Genomic DNA, 15,251 nt, shown 5'->3' on the forward strand with positions numbered 1-15,251 from the left:
TCACAGATGATTTTATATATATGTAAACAAAATCTCATATATATGATATGTAATCATGACATATGCATCATATTTCTCTCTTTTACTTCTAAACATCTACACACAAGTCCTCTTATCTACCACATTTTCCCTGGCCTGTATAATAGATTCATAATTGATCAAGTTAGTAGTAGAAACTGGGAAGACAATGCTTAGAGTTGAAGAAGAAAAGCATAATTTTGTGCCAAAGGAATTTCTCCTTTTTTTTTTTAATTTGCATAGGAATCCACCAGTTTAGGTGAAAGCAGTAGGCCAGATACTTCTACTCTAGCAAAAGGAGATAGGGATCTTGGAAGTGGGAGAAATAAAGAGAATAAAAACCTATAATCCTTACACTGTCCACCTTAACCCCTATAAAAAATCTCTACAGATGTGAGAAAAAAATCAGCAAGTCCAACCCCTTACCTCTTTCCAGAATCAAACAATATTAGAAATGTTTATGTTAGCAATGGGAGGTCAGGATAGCACAGCAGGCTGCATATTTGAGGTTGTTAGCTTTTTAGGAGGATCAGGCTTAGATTGCCACAAGGCATGGAATCACCCCAAGAATGTGACAGTCACAGCTGTAACTTGTAGGACAGTTGAAAGAAGCAAATCCTTTTGGATTGAATATCCCGTCAGCATAATATATGACATTCATCAGTTTTCAGAAGTGGATTTAAGATTTTTTACCCCTTTGAGGTTCCGTGTTGTTGCTGTCCTCAAGCATATCATTTCAATTCTTCACAGTTCATAGTAAGTTGCCCAAAAAAATTTCCCTCTCAAAGTATAGTAATTTAGTCTATGATCATTCTAATGTCCATAAAAAATGAAATATACCTGGAGTTTAAACTTATATTCGAATTCATTAAAGCACACAGTCCAGTTTCTAGGTTTCTTAACCCACACTCTATTAGTCTTACAATGAATATATTAAGCTTTATGTTGGTACATACTTTAGTCGGAAATTCCCATGTTTCAAGGCTCCACGGGTGTGTCATTGAATGGATTCTAGAGGAAATCCATATTGCTTTCTCCAAACTGTGTTAGGTCTTTCCTTTGCTCTTATCAGACTTGCCCTGCCCAAAAATACAATAAGGCCCCAAACAATGTTAAAATAATGTTGAGATTGAGACAAAAAAAGTCACAAAGGAAGGAAATTTTGAATTCCTGCTCTCACTCAAGTTATCATTCCCTGGGACTGTTATCAAAGGGTCAGAGAATCACATTCTGCAACCTATATCATGTATTCACTTACACACATGTGGCACTACTCCTACTTAACATGCTTCAAATGCATGTACTTATGAGTAAGTATTTCAGAGGACTACCTGGAATGCCTTGGGGATTCTGAAAATAAACTCAGGATGAGCAGGATTTAAACTCCATCATATGAAGTAAGAGTTTTAGTTGCATTAGGTATGTCTTTAACCAGTTTAATTCATCGAGATGTAGGACCCCCATATAAATTCCTACCTCGATAGTTCACCATGACATGGAAGTACCTGTGGGTTCTTTTTAAAAATTAACTTTTTTTTTTCAGCGAACAAAAGCATCTTTTTTCTCCCTCTTCCTCCCCACAGTGGAAATGAAACAAAACAAGTTCTTGAATAAAATATGCAGTCAAGCAAAATATATTCCCTCATTGGTCATTTCCACAATAAACATATCTTAACCTGCATACGGAGTCCTTCACATATCTATCTGGAGGCAAAGTAGCATGTTTTATCATAGCAATGAAACCTCTGGAATAATATTATATTAATTAGAGCTCTCAAATCCTTCAAAGGCAGTTGTCTTCAGAATGTTGTTGTTTGGGGCAGCTGTGTGGATAGAGAATCAGGTCTGGAGATGGGAAGTTCTGGGGTTCAGATCTAGTGCCTTGGCTGTATGACCCTGGGCATGTCACTTTGCTCCAATTGCCTTAACCATTACTGCTCTTTTGCCTTGAATCTGATACTTAGTATTGATCCTGACTGAGATGGAAGATAAGGGGCTCTCTCTCTCTATGTGTGTATATATATATATATATATATGTATATATATATATAATATATGACACTCATCAGTTTTCAGAAGTGGATTCAAATTTTTTTCCTCCTTTGAGGTTCTGTGTTATTGCTGTCTTCAAGCATATCTTTCCAATTCTTCCCAGTTTATAGTATGTTGCACAAAGAAAAATTTCCCTCTCAAAGTGTAGTAATTTAGTCTATGATCATTCTGATATATATAGTCTTGGGTTTACTTCACTTCCTTCTGTATCAATTCATAGAAGTCTTCCTCTGGTTGCTCTAAAAGCATTCCTGTCATCATTTCTTAGGGTACAATATGACTCCTTTACCTTTATATGCCATGGTTTGTTTAGTTACTTCTCAGTTGATTGGTACCCCCTTAATTTTTAATTTTTGTCCAAATGGGAAACAAAAGAAATAATCATTTATTAAGTACTTACCAGGCTAAGCACTTTTACAAATATCGTTTGTTCCTCACAATAACCTGGTGAGAGAGATGCCATTTGATATCCATTTGACACTGGTAGTATCACTGGTCAAAAGATATGTACTGCTTAGTAACTTTGGGGGCACAGTTCCAAATTGCTTGCCAGAGTGGCTGTACCAATGTGCTCCTTGGGTCCTCGAAGGCTATGTTTTGGAAGCAGTCTCTGGCAGCTACCACCAAGTTGGAAAGGCTTCGAGTATTGTCTTGGCAATAGCCTATGACTGGTAGACATAGCAGTCACGTTATGTATGCTCATGTCCCATTTTTGACTTGGTATCACAATAACTTTTTGTACCAACCCAAGTTAACATGGCTCTATGGATATCCAGTTGCTTCCATCATGTCCAGTTCTGACATTAGTTATGTCTCCTTTTAGAATGCCATTTGAAGTCTGTAGCTTTCATTTGGTTCTGTCATGCTAGTGATTCCAGCTTTATTCTGTCCTGGCGAGTGTAACTTTACACGATTGGGTTTACATTGACATGTTGAGACAGTCATAATAGAATTAGGCTTTAAAATCTCCTGCAGAAAATCTGGGGGTTAAGTTTCCTTAACTCTTTTTATAGTGGCAGCCTAGCTAGAAAATTACATTTCAATTGAAAATTCTATAATGCTCTGAGGTATTGCAATAAATGAGTGTGAAAATGCTGAGCACATACTGTCCTGGCATTTCTTATTAGGCATATAACAGTCTTGAATGAAAGTAATATTGCAGACTAATTTGGTTATGAAGGCAATAATAGTGTCTTGTCCTGGTGACAAAGTGATCTTTTGTGTGTGGTCTTTTTTTGAGTTTAATAGATAATAATAGCAGCTCACATTTATAGATGTCATTAAGATCAGTGCCTAATAAAATTTTCCTTACTAGAATGCCTTCTTCATAGTACCTTCTCTTATTTGATTCTACTACCAGACCCAAGAGATCTGGGTCACATGTTGGGTCTAGTAGGGACTGATATTTTATGTAGACATTTTTATAAGACCAAAGTTTTGTTTTTAAACTAAGATCAAAGGTCAAGACTCACATTAGAATTAGAAGACCCTTTAATACTAATATAATTATTTAAGTTTACTCAATCTCAAAATTCAGTTATGTTCAATCCTATCACGTCCTCATCTGTAAAATGGAAGAAGTGGATTTGAGGGTCTCTAAGGGTCCCTTCAAGCTAAGTCTATGATACTAGGAAGTCAATTCAACAAATACTTATTTACTGCCACTGGTGTATAAGAGGCTAGTGCCTCTGTGCTAGATTCTGGGGGTATAGAGACAGTAGCAAAACAGCTTTTACCCTCATAGAACTTCCATTCTAGTTGGGGGACACAGAAACATATAGAAATAAGCATAGTGCAAGGAAAATTGAGGGGAAAGAGAGCACTAATAAATGGAGAGATCGGGGAACTTTTCCCAGAGGAGGTAGCATGTGAATTGAACCTTGAATAAAAATAAGAATTCTGAGAAGTAAAGATGAGGAAGAAGTCCACTGGATGGAGACATTGGGAATGGCTTTTGAAATGCATGGAGTCAGGGGATGGACTGTTGCATTTAAGAAATAGCTAATAGTCTAGACTGACTAAAATGTCAAGTTTGTGAAAAAGAGTAGAATGAAATACATTTGGATAGGTAGGTGGGATCCAGATTTAGAAAGGGATTTAAATATCTGGCTGTTTGTATTAAATTTAATTTTTAAAACCCATTACCTGTCTTAGAATAGATGCTAAAATTATGTTTAAATTTGTTATTAGAATATAACAAAAATAAATTTTTAATGGACTAACAACATCAACAGTTGTTAGCATGTTGCCTCCTCCATTAAACTATGTGCTCCTTGAGGGGAAAAAAAGATACTAAATATCAGTTCCAAGGCAGAAGATAGGTAAGGGCTAGGCACTGGGGTTGAGTGACTTGCCTAGGGTCACACAGCTAGGAAATGTCTGGGCCAGATTGGAATTCAGGTCCTCTAGACTCCATGTCAGGTGTTCAATCACTGTGCCACTACATTTTATTTTTCAGGCAATGGGGGAGTCGAAGATATTTGAGCATGCACATCACATGGTCAGAGCTATGCCTTTGGAAGATAATTTCATTAGCTGTGTGAAGGATGAATAAGAGAGAGAAAAGACTGGAAATAAGGAGAAGCCTTAGAGAATAATCACAGTAGTCTAGACAAGAATTGAAAGGAACTGAACCAGGGTAATGACTGAAAAAGTCTGAAAGATGTGGAGGAAGACTTGACAAAATTAGTTAACTGATTACATATGGGGGATGATGGAGAAGAAAGAGCTGAGTATGGTTGGACAGATGATCTATTTTGACACTGCATTTTGCTATATAGCAAGGCAACACTTTTTTCCTTTAAAATTTATTTAGGCAAGAAAGTAGCATTTAATTTTTAACATTTAGCTTGAGGACTTTCCTAAAACTATACAAGCACTTTATGTATTCATTTCAATACCTCGTGATGATCAAATTGAAACAACAGAGAAAGTTCACTGTTTATTCAACTGATTTACTTCTAGGATAAATTGTGGTTGGAATGTACTCAGACACATTCCTGATTGGTGTTTATTATTTGATTAAATATGATTTTCAAAGGTCACATCTACACCAGAGGAGGATATTATTTTATGTTGAAATACAATTGCGTTTGTCCCCATCTGTTTCATTCCATCTCTGTATCCATTGCTACCACAGGGGAAATAAAATCCAGGCAAGGGTAAAAACATAGGTATATTATGGGAGTGCCTTGCCTTTGTCACTGGGCTTGTTCAGGTCTTAGTGCTAATACCTAGTTTTTATTTTCTCCGAGGGCTGAGAATAGAAGAGAATGAAGGAAGTGACATTTAAAGAGTTTTAGTAATAAATGGTCACAGAGCATTGACATAGCAAATGACAAAGATTATGGTAGTAACTTAACTGGCTACTCAGTGAGGCAGTAAATATTTATTGAGTGAACAATAATAAGGTTATGGCAAGTGCCATATGGGTGGTACAAATATTAAGGGCTATTTATAAGAACTCACAGGAAGTTGAGATCTCTGTGGAATTGTAGTAATCACAGAAGGCTTCCTAGGGTAAGTGGGACTTGAGACCTACATTGGGAAAAATGGGTGAAAATGACACAATAAGAACAACCGCCATTAAACAGTAGGAAATGAATGTTAAAAAAATTACGAAGAATAAGCATGATCCCAAAGAGGAGATATGAGAAGACACCTCCTTTGCAGAGGTGGGAAGGTGGGAGTTGGTATATTTTTTTCAACGTATTCATCAATTTTCAGTTATCTTTTCTACACTTTTCCTTTTCTCTTAAAAATTATTATGATATAGGATGGCTCTCTAGCAGGGGATGAGAGGAATAGGCATAGGGTTTAATTTAGATTATAGCCAAACAAAATATAATAAAAAAGATTTATTTAAAGAAATAAAAATGGGTGGAAAAAGAGAGAAAGCCATACCAGAAAGGAAAAAATGCTGTAAAGCCCCTGGATTTTCAGTATCGAATCTTTCCAGAGAGAAAGGGGAAAGTGTTCATTAAAGGAGGAAAAAAAACCCCAGTGATATGGGGCAAGTGGGGATTCAGCTGAGGAAATGAACCCAAAGGACAAAAGGTGGTCTTATGTATGCTAACAGACTAGAAGTGTCTTCCTCTTTGTTTCCCTCTCTGTACTTGGACTTGAGACAGTTCTTTCTGCCTTAATCTTCGTGATGAATAGTTTTATTTCCCCAAACTAGTCAATATAACTGGTCTTTCTACCTCATCTTTCCCCATTCAATTTGCGCTGTACCTCATTATCGGATCAGTCTTTCAAAAGCACAAATTTCATTATGCTTGCCCAAAAAATTCTAGGGGCTTCGCTACTTCCTAGAGGACAACATTCAAATTCATTCATTTTTTCCAAATAGACCCTGCAATCTGGTCTCATTCTATCTCTATATTCTGCTTTGTCTTATCCATAGCATCTCCCTACATGGTAAGCACACAGCAGGCACTCATCAAAAATACTTGAATATTGAAGAAAAGTGCTCACTACTTTGTACTCAGTGCTACATACTTAGGTGCTCAGTGAATATTATTATTGAAAACCTTGAATTACCATTTTCATCATTCTCTTCTATCCTCAGCCTCCAGAGAGAATAACTAGCTGTTAACCTGAGTTGAACAATCCTAGTGATAAAGTCATGGCAGCTGGAAGTTATGACAGGGACATCATCATCATCAAAGTCAACATTTATTGCATGCTTAATACATTCAGTGCACTGTACTAGGCACCATAGAGATGAAGGGAAAAAAAGACATGGCAGGGTATATACATACAATGATAATTAATAATATAATGCCATATGTTTTATGTTGAACGGAGGGGAACACAGCAAGGTGGTGCAGTGAACAGAGCTCTAGGCCTGGAGTCTGGAAGACTGAGTTCAAATCTGGTCTAAGACATTTACTAGTCGTGTGACCCTGGACAAGTCACTTAACTCTGTTTGCCTCAGTTTCCTTTTCTGTAAAATAAGTTGGAGAAGGAAATGCTAGCTACTCCAGTATCTTTGCCAAGAAAACCCCAAATAGGGGCCTGAAGAGTTATATAGGACTGACCACTGAAAAATATCAACAAATGAAGGAGACAGAAAATAAGCATTATTAAAGTTCAAAGGAGGGCTCCCTACGAGCAATGCCTAGCTATCTAGTTACACTAAAATAATTATAGAAACACCTCTTCCAACATCCTTAACTGGGGGGTGCTTAATGATTTGAGAGACAAAGTTCTAGGGAGAAATTCTGGGAGATACTCTCCTCAGCCAGGAATAGTCTGGGTGAGGCAGATGTTGAGAAAGGTCTGGAAAGGAGCTTGAGCTGGGTGGGATGGGGGGAGCGGGGGACAGTATGCTAGGCAATTCTCTGCATGGGGGTGCCCAGGGTGAATTGCAAGGATGAGCCTAGGGGAGTAAATTTCCATGTGGGAAGTCTCCAGAGTCTAACTCAGTGCAGCAACAAATTGGCATAAGGTAGCTGAATGAAGCAATACATTCTGGGTAGGGAGGGCTCTCAGAAATTTGGCAAAGAGACAAACCTACTTTCGAGTGTAATTTGATAATAATCTATAATGCCATTGTGAAATAAGTTTGAACAAGCTTAAAATTAATTTTAGTTAATGGTACTCTGGAGTGAAAGGCTAGAGCAAGGTAAATGATAAAAAGGCCCAGCCTATGCTTATTCAATTCAACTTAGTGAACATTTATTCAGCACACCTACTATGCTGAGGCACCATGTTTCCATAGTACAAAATGGATATTTTTGTTAGATTCTCAAATCTAAACCTATTACAAACTAAAATTTTCAGACTTGTGCTGACAAGTCATATGGAAAACAGTCCAATTAACTGGCAGAAGAATCCCAAGAGATATATTTTCTAATCATCGAGTAATCTCTTCTTCCTTTTAAAGAAAGGAAGGAAGGAAGGACGAGAAGGAAAAAAAAGAAGGAAAGAGAGGGAGGGAGGGAGGGAGGAAGGAAGGAGTGAAGGAGGGAAGGAAGGAGGGAAGGAAGGAAGGAAGGAAAGAAAGAAGGAAGGAAGGAGGGAAGGAAGGAGGAGGAAGGAAGGAAAGAAAGAAGGAGGGAAGGAAGGAGGAAGAAGGAAGGAAGGAGTGAAGGAGGAGGAAGGAAGGAAGGAAGGAAGGAAGGAAGGAAGGAAGGAAGGAGGGAAGGAAGGAGGGAGGGAAGAAGGGAAGGAGGGAAGGAATGAAGGAAGGAGGGAAGGAAGAAAGGAGGGAAGGAAGGAGGGAAGAAGGGAAGGAAGGAAGGAAGGAAGGAAGAAAGGAGGGAAGGAAGGAGGGAAGAAGGGAAGGAAGGAGGGAAGGAGGGAAGGAAGGAAGGAAGGAAGGAAGGAAGGAAGGAAGGAAGGAGGGAAGGAAGGAAGGAAGGAAGGAAGGAAAGAAGGAAGGAAGGAAGGAAGGAAGGAAGGAAGGAAGGAAGGAAGGAAGGAAGGAAGGAAGGAAGGAAGGAAGGAAGGAAGGAAGAAGGGAACAAATTTTATTCCCCTAAGTGCCTTGCACACAGTATGTGCTTAATAAGTACTGATGATTTGAAACAAATTTGGAGAAAGATGATGTGAATTTAAATCTCTCTTCTTTCCACCTCTACAACCCTGCTCTATGGATCTCTGTTTCCTCTTATGTAAAAGGAAGGGGTGAGATTAGGCGATTCAATGTGCAGCTAGAATCCTATGATTCTATTTTGCAATTTTTGTGCCCAGGCATACTTCAAGGGCACCTGGGTGGTGCAGTGGATGGAGAGCTGGACCTGGAGTCAGGAAGACTGAGTTCAAAATTGGCTTTAGACGTTTATGATCTGTGTGACCCTAAGCAAATCACTTAACTGTTTATCTCAGTTTGCTCATCCTCCATAAGTTGGAGAAGGAAATGGCAAACCACTTCAGTATCTTTGCCAAGAAAACCCCAAATGGGGTCATAAAGAATTGGACATGCTGAACAACAACAACAACAATATACTTTAAACCCGTAAACACTTTTTTCGCTCATTTTTCTTTCCCCCAGATACCCCCAAGTACCTGATAGTTCCCAGTGGTGATATAAGTTCAGTCTTATAAACACTCAGGCTTTCAGAGCTGTCAAAAATGGAACTAGTATTTCTAGTATAGTAACAGACTTGGAAAAGACTGGCACTAGAGACCATAAAGAATAAAGACAAAACCCTTTCTCTGCACCTGGTGTTCCTCTGCATCCTTTTCCTTAGCACCTGTTGTTGTTCAGTTGTTTCAGTCCTATCTGACTCTTCATGACCCTTTCTCAGGTTTTCTAAGCAAAGATACTTGAGTGATTTGCCATTTCCTTCTCTAACTCATTTTATAGATGAGGAAACCGAGGCAAACAAGGTTAAATGACTTGTTCAGCACCACACAGCTTAAGTAAAGCATCTCAGGGCAGATTTGAGCCCAGGAAGATGAGTCTGTCTGACACTCCAAGTCTGGCACTCTATCTTCTGTGCCCCCTAGCTTCATGAACACATCTATCTACTGTCTTCCCATCACATATTACTGCCCTGGGGGGAATTCTGGAGATATGCAAGGTCAGGGTTAGACTCCCCAAGATAATTATACTCCCTTAGACATTGCCTACTCCAATCTGTCACAATCACAGTTCTTTGCTCCCAGCCAAACTCGTAGTTAATAATAATAACAATAGCTAATATTTATAAAGTGCTTACTATTTGCCTGGGACTGTGCTAGGTGTTTTGCAATTAATATTCTTATTTGATCCTCACAACAATCCTGGAAGTTAGGAATTATTCTTATTCCTATTTTGTAGATGAGCAAACCAAGGCAAACCCAGAGTCACAAGGCTATCAGGTATTTGAGACCAAATCTGAACTCATTGAATTCAGAGCTGTATTTTTTAAAACCTTCACCTTCTGTCTTAGTATCAGTTCTAAGACAGATCAACAAGGACTAGATAATGGGGGTTAAGTGGCTTGCCCAGAGTCTCAAAGCTCTGAAGTGTCTAAGGCTAAATTTGAATCCAGATCCCCCTGACCCTTGGTTTGGTGTTCTATGCACTGTGATACCTAGATGACCCATAAAGTTTGTTTTTAGGGAGATGATGATTTAGTCATATAACCAAAGAGTCAGGAAGACCTGGCTTTAAGGAATTCTTTGAACCCATATTGGCTATGACTCTACAGGTTACTCATCCTCTCAGGAATCCAGGCAGCTCTCTAAGAACACAGGAGTTTGCAGAAAAGCTGCCAATCTGCACTGGGAGAGGAAATTCCTTGCCAGAAGTTCCCTAAAGTCACAAAATCACAATCTGTTAAAAAAATTTCCTTTGTATTTATTTATCTGTGCATATATTATTTATTATTATCTGCATATATTACATTTATTCAACTATGTATATATTACTTATTATTTGTGTATATATTATTTATTATTATGCTTATTATTCCATGTATATGTTACTTATATATTAATCTGTGTATATATTATTTATTACCTGTATATATATTACTTATTTATTATATTTCTTTATCTGCATATATTACTATATATTTATTACTTGTGTTTCCTAAAGGTAAGCTTTTGCTTTGTTTTTGTCTGTGTAATCCCAGGGTTTAGCACAGTGCCTGGGACCTAGCAAGCATTTAACAAATGCTTAATGATGATGAAGAGGAGAGGAGAACATCCAGGCAGAGATGTTTATAAGGCCATTGGAGATGCCCATCTGGAGGTCTCAGGAGAGGGGAAGGCTAGTTAAAAGTGTGGGACTTAGTGGCATAGCACTGATAAACTTATGAGAACAATCTTGTGGCACATCTACCTTTAGAAGTTTCAGAAACTGTATAAAGGAGTAAAAAAAAAATAGAATTGGAAGTGTAATAGATCTGATTGAAATTGGGTCCCCAAATAGAACTCGGAAAATTCAAACCAATTCTTTTGACCCTCTGTGATGTCAGGATCCTTTGGATTACAAAGTCTGAAGAGTAGTTTACTGGATCAAAAAAAAAAAAAGTTCATCATCTTAACTAAACCATACTCCCCTAAAGCAGTCTTTAACAGGATGTTGTGAAGACTTCGTTTTGGTTAGTGGCCAGCTAGACTCTCCCCATCCTTCTGGCTCCAGCTGTCTGAGCTCCCAGAAAGCAAGCAGCTGTGTTGTCTTAAGCCCAGCAGGCTAGTGCTGGCAAGACCTCAAGCAGCTTAAATGGCCTTCTCTACTCCATTGTTTACCTGGTTTTTCCTGATTTCCCTGGTCCTGTCTGTCAGCCCTGTGCATCTCTTGCTTTCTCCCATTGCCCACGTCTACCTGAAAGCCCTTACATAGTCCCATCTTTGGTGTTAGGCATGTCTGCTGGTCGACATTCCTATGACTTAACCATTGGGTGGGTCTAAGCATTTGCCAAGGATATCCTCGACTCTTCTGCCCTGTTCCCATTCATTGATATGGGTCAGGTGGGAAAGAATGTTAGTCCTTCCACTCTTGCCACCTTTCTTCAATGGATCTATCAGTTACCTTCCTTCTGTAATATAGGAGAAAGAATACTGGCTTTAGAATCAGAAACCCTGGGTTCAAATCCTGTATTTAATACTATTTGTCTGGCCTCAAGCAAATCATAACCTTTGTTAGTCTCATCTGTAACATAATGGAGTTGACCATATCTTCTCTCTCAGGGGTTCTTAACCTGGAGGCATTTACAATTTATTTATTTATTTATTTTGCTAATTATCCTTCAATATGGGATTTCCTTATAATTCTACATATTTTATTTGTGTGCATTAAAAAACGTCATCATATGAAAAATGTCATTTGCCTCCAGTTGGAGTTTGAATGCAGACAGAAGCATACTATATTTCACTTACTTTCTTTTTTGTTTTTGTTTGAGTTTTCTTCTACAAAATTACTAACATGGAAGAGTGTTTTTCACATGATTGCATATGTGAAATCTATATTAGATTGTTTACTCTTAGGGAGAAGGGAGAGAATTTAAAACTCAAAATTTTTTAAATGTCCAAATGTTAAAAATTGTTTTTACATGTAATTAGAGAAAAATCAAATACTATTAATACGCTGAAACAGCTATTATTAAGGTAAAAATAAAACATAATAAAATATTTTTAAAAATAAAATTTTTTTTTTCTAGAGAAAAAAAACCTTTCTCTAGATCTATTATCTGATATTCCATACTTCCAAATTGGGATCCAGCTCAAGACTCACTTTCAGGTTAGGGTAATCCCAGGACCATAGATTTAGAGGTAGAAGAAAGGGCATCTAACTCAAACCTCTCATTTTGCAAAGGAAGAAACTAAGGAACTAAGAAAGCTGACTATGGTCATGTAGGTAATAACTGACATAGTGGAATTCAGATCCAAGTCTTACTCTAAATCCAGCATGCTCTCCATTTATCCATGGAACCCTCCAGTAGAGAGTGACTTATTGCTGGATTTTTCTGCCTCCTCTTTCGGTGTGCCTTTTCAAGGATCTTCTCTATGCATACAAGTCATCATTCTCCTTATCAGCATCAGATAGTTTTCATCAGTCAGCATGACAATTGTCACCTGCCTCTAGATTATAATTCTTTTTTTAATGTTTATTTATTTATTTAATTATTTTAGAATATTTTCCCATGGTTACAAGATTCATATTCTTTCCCTCCCCTCCACCCACCTCCCTCCTGTAGCCAATGCTCAATCCCACTGGATTTTACTTGTGTCATTGATCAAGACCTATTTCCATATTATTGACGTTTGCATTAGGGTGATCATTTAGAGTCTGCATCACCAATCATATCCCCTTGACCCATGTGATCAAGCTGTTGTTTTTCTTCTGTGTTTCTGCTCCCACAGTTCTTTCTCTGGATGTGGATAGTGTTCTTTCTCATAAATCCCTTAGAATTGTCCTGGATTATTGCATTGCTGCTAGTAGAGAAGTCCATTATGTTCTAGATTATAATTCTGCATTTTGCAGTATTGATAGTAATCAATCTGAGGAAATGTTGAATAAAAGAAATTCACATTGAGATAGTGGTTAGTGATTTAATGTACAAATAATCTGGAGAGTATTTGTACCTTTTTAAACCTTTACTGTCTTAGAATCTTTACTAAGTATCAGTTCAAGGTAGAAGAGTGGTAAGGACTAGGAAATTGGGGTTTAGTGACTTGCCCAGGGTCACACATCTAGGAAGTATCTGAGGCCACATTTGAATCCAGGATTTTCCATCTCTAGGCCTGGCTCTCAATAAGTCATCTAGTTTTCCTGAAAATATTTGTATTTGTATTTTATTTTTGCTTTTAAATAAATACTTTATTGATGATTTTTTTATACTGTCTTCACTTTTCAATAATCCCTCTCCCCATTCAATTTACCCCTTCATTGTAATAAATAAGCATAGTTAAGCAAAACAAAAAGACACATTGGCCATATCTGACAACACAAAGTATTTGTATTTTAAAAGAGGGTCGCTGGAGAGGTAAATACTTAAAACAAAGGAGTCTAACATTGATGGTTGAGTTTTAAATGTAAGAACAATAAGGAAGACACTTTGGGGAAGGTTTTTGGCTTGAAGGAAAAATATGTCATCCTGGATAGGCAACCATTTAACCTGGGCTTTTGGGTAGGGTCCTTCCCTATATCCCTGCTTGGAAACTCAAGACATTTTAGACATTTTCAAGTGTTTGGTAAGATGATAAAGATTGGAAAGCATTGCCAAAAAAGAAATTTTGATAACAGATGAATAGAGGTGAAATTTCCACCAAGCAAGAGAGTTAAGAAAAGTAAAAGGCACTGAAGAGACTTTAAAATCTATATATAGTTGCATATATATATATAGTCTTATTAATTTCATTCTTTATCTGAAAAATAAAGACAAAAAGATTTGTTCTACTTACTTGACAAGATTATTTGTAAATCAAATGAAATACTATATGCAAAGTACTTTAATCATTTGTGTTGTGTAAATGTGAGGTTTTGTTATATGTTTATGCATTTTATTAATGATATTTATAAAATATGCATATTAATGTCCTGTGAAGTAGAGGTAAGTAAATTAGTAAAGATATAATCCTTCAATTTGTGTGTTTCCAATAAGGTTTAGATAAGACAGACATTAAAGGACTTAACATGATTAAAAGATTACTTAGGCTGGGGCAACTGGGTGGCTCAGTGGAATGAGAGCTGGGCCTGGAGATTTGAATTCAAGCCTTCTTGACTCCATCATCCCAACTAGCTCTACTGCTGTAAGAAACTTCAAAAACCATTTAATTTGTTTTACAGATAAAGAAATATTCTGTTATTAATTTGCTGAATGAAGATAAAACAGTTTTTCATTTTTACCATTTTCAATACCCTAGATTTTTTCTAATACTGTTGCTATGCAAACTGTATGTCCTTAACAATACCTTTAAAAGAAGAAAGGCCCTTCTCTTTACCCAAGCTGGTCTTGAATGAGTAATATACTAAAGAATAAAAGATGAACCCTGGAGATAACAAATGGAGACTTCTTAAAATCCTTGTGTGTAGGTGTGTATATATAAAATTATATATATATATAACATATATAAAATTATATATAATTTAATTTTTTAAACCTTTACCTATCATCTTAGAATCAATATTTTATATTGGTTCTAAGGCAAAAAAGTGGTTAGGGCTAGGTGATGGGGATTAAGTGACTTGCCCACAGTCACACAGTCAGGAAATGTCTGAGGACACATTTGTACCCTGGGACTCTCATATCTCCAGGCCTGGCTCTCTGGGTATATTTTTAATGGCAGTCCTATTCATTGAAAGCAAGATGTACAAGCAATACCTTCATTCTTATCGTGAACAAAAACTTTTAAAAACACACCAATTTATAGGATATATTCACATTGGAATAACAATAAAATACAAACAAAAAAGGCCTTTGAAAAAAATTTTTTTAAAATTTTAACTAGCTTTATCTCTATATGTAAGCAGTAAAAGTAAATCAAAGGCCTCGCTGGCTAGGGCTTCTTGGAAATCAGCTTTGATGCTAGACTTTTGATAATGCCTGAGATTTTGGGTGGAGGAGGCTCTTTAAGATTTGTTCCCATCTGACCAACCCCACAAATACATGCTACCCCCCACCCTTACTATCCCACCAAAAAATGTCAAGACGGGCTGTTCTAAGTCATCTATTCCAGGCTATCTTCACTCAGTAGCCACTTGGATGGCCCAGGAATCTTATGAAGCCAGAGGACAAGCC

Source organism: Monodelphis domestica, chromosome 4 (genome assembly GCF_027887165.1).
Source record: "Monodelphis domestica isolate mMonDom1 chromosome 4, mMonDom1.pri, whole genome shotgun sequence".
NCBI lineage: Eukaryota > Metazoa > Chordata > Mammalia > Didelphimorphia > Didelphidae > Monodelphis > Monodelphis domestica.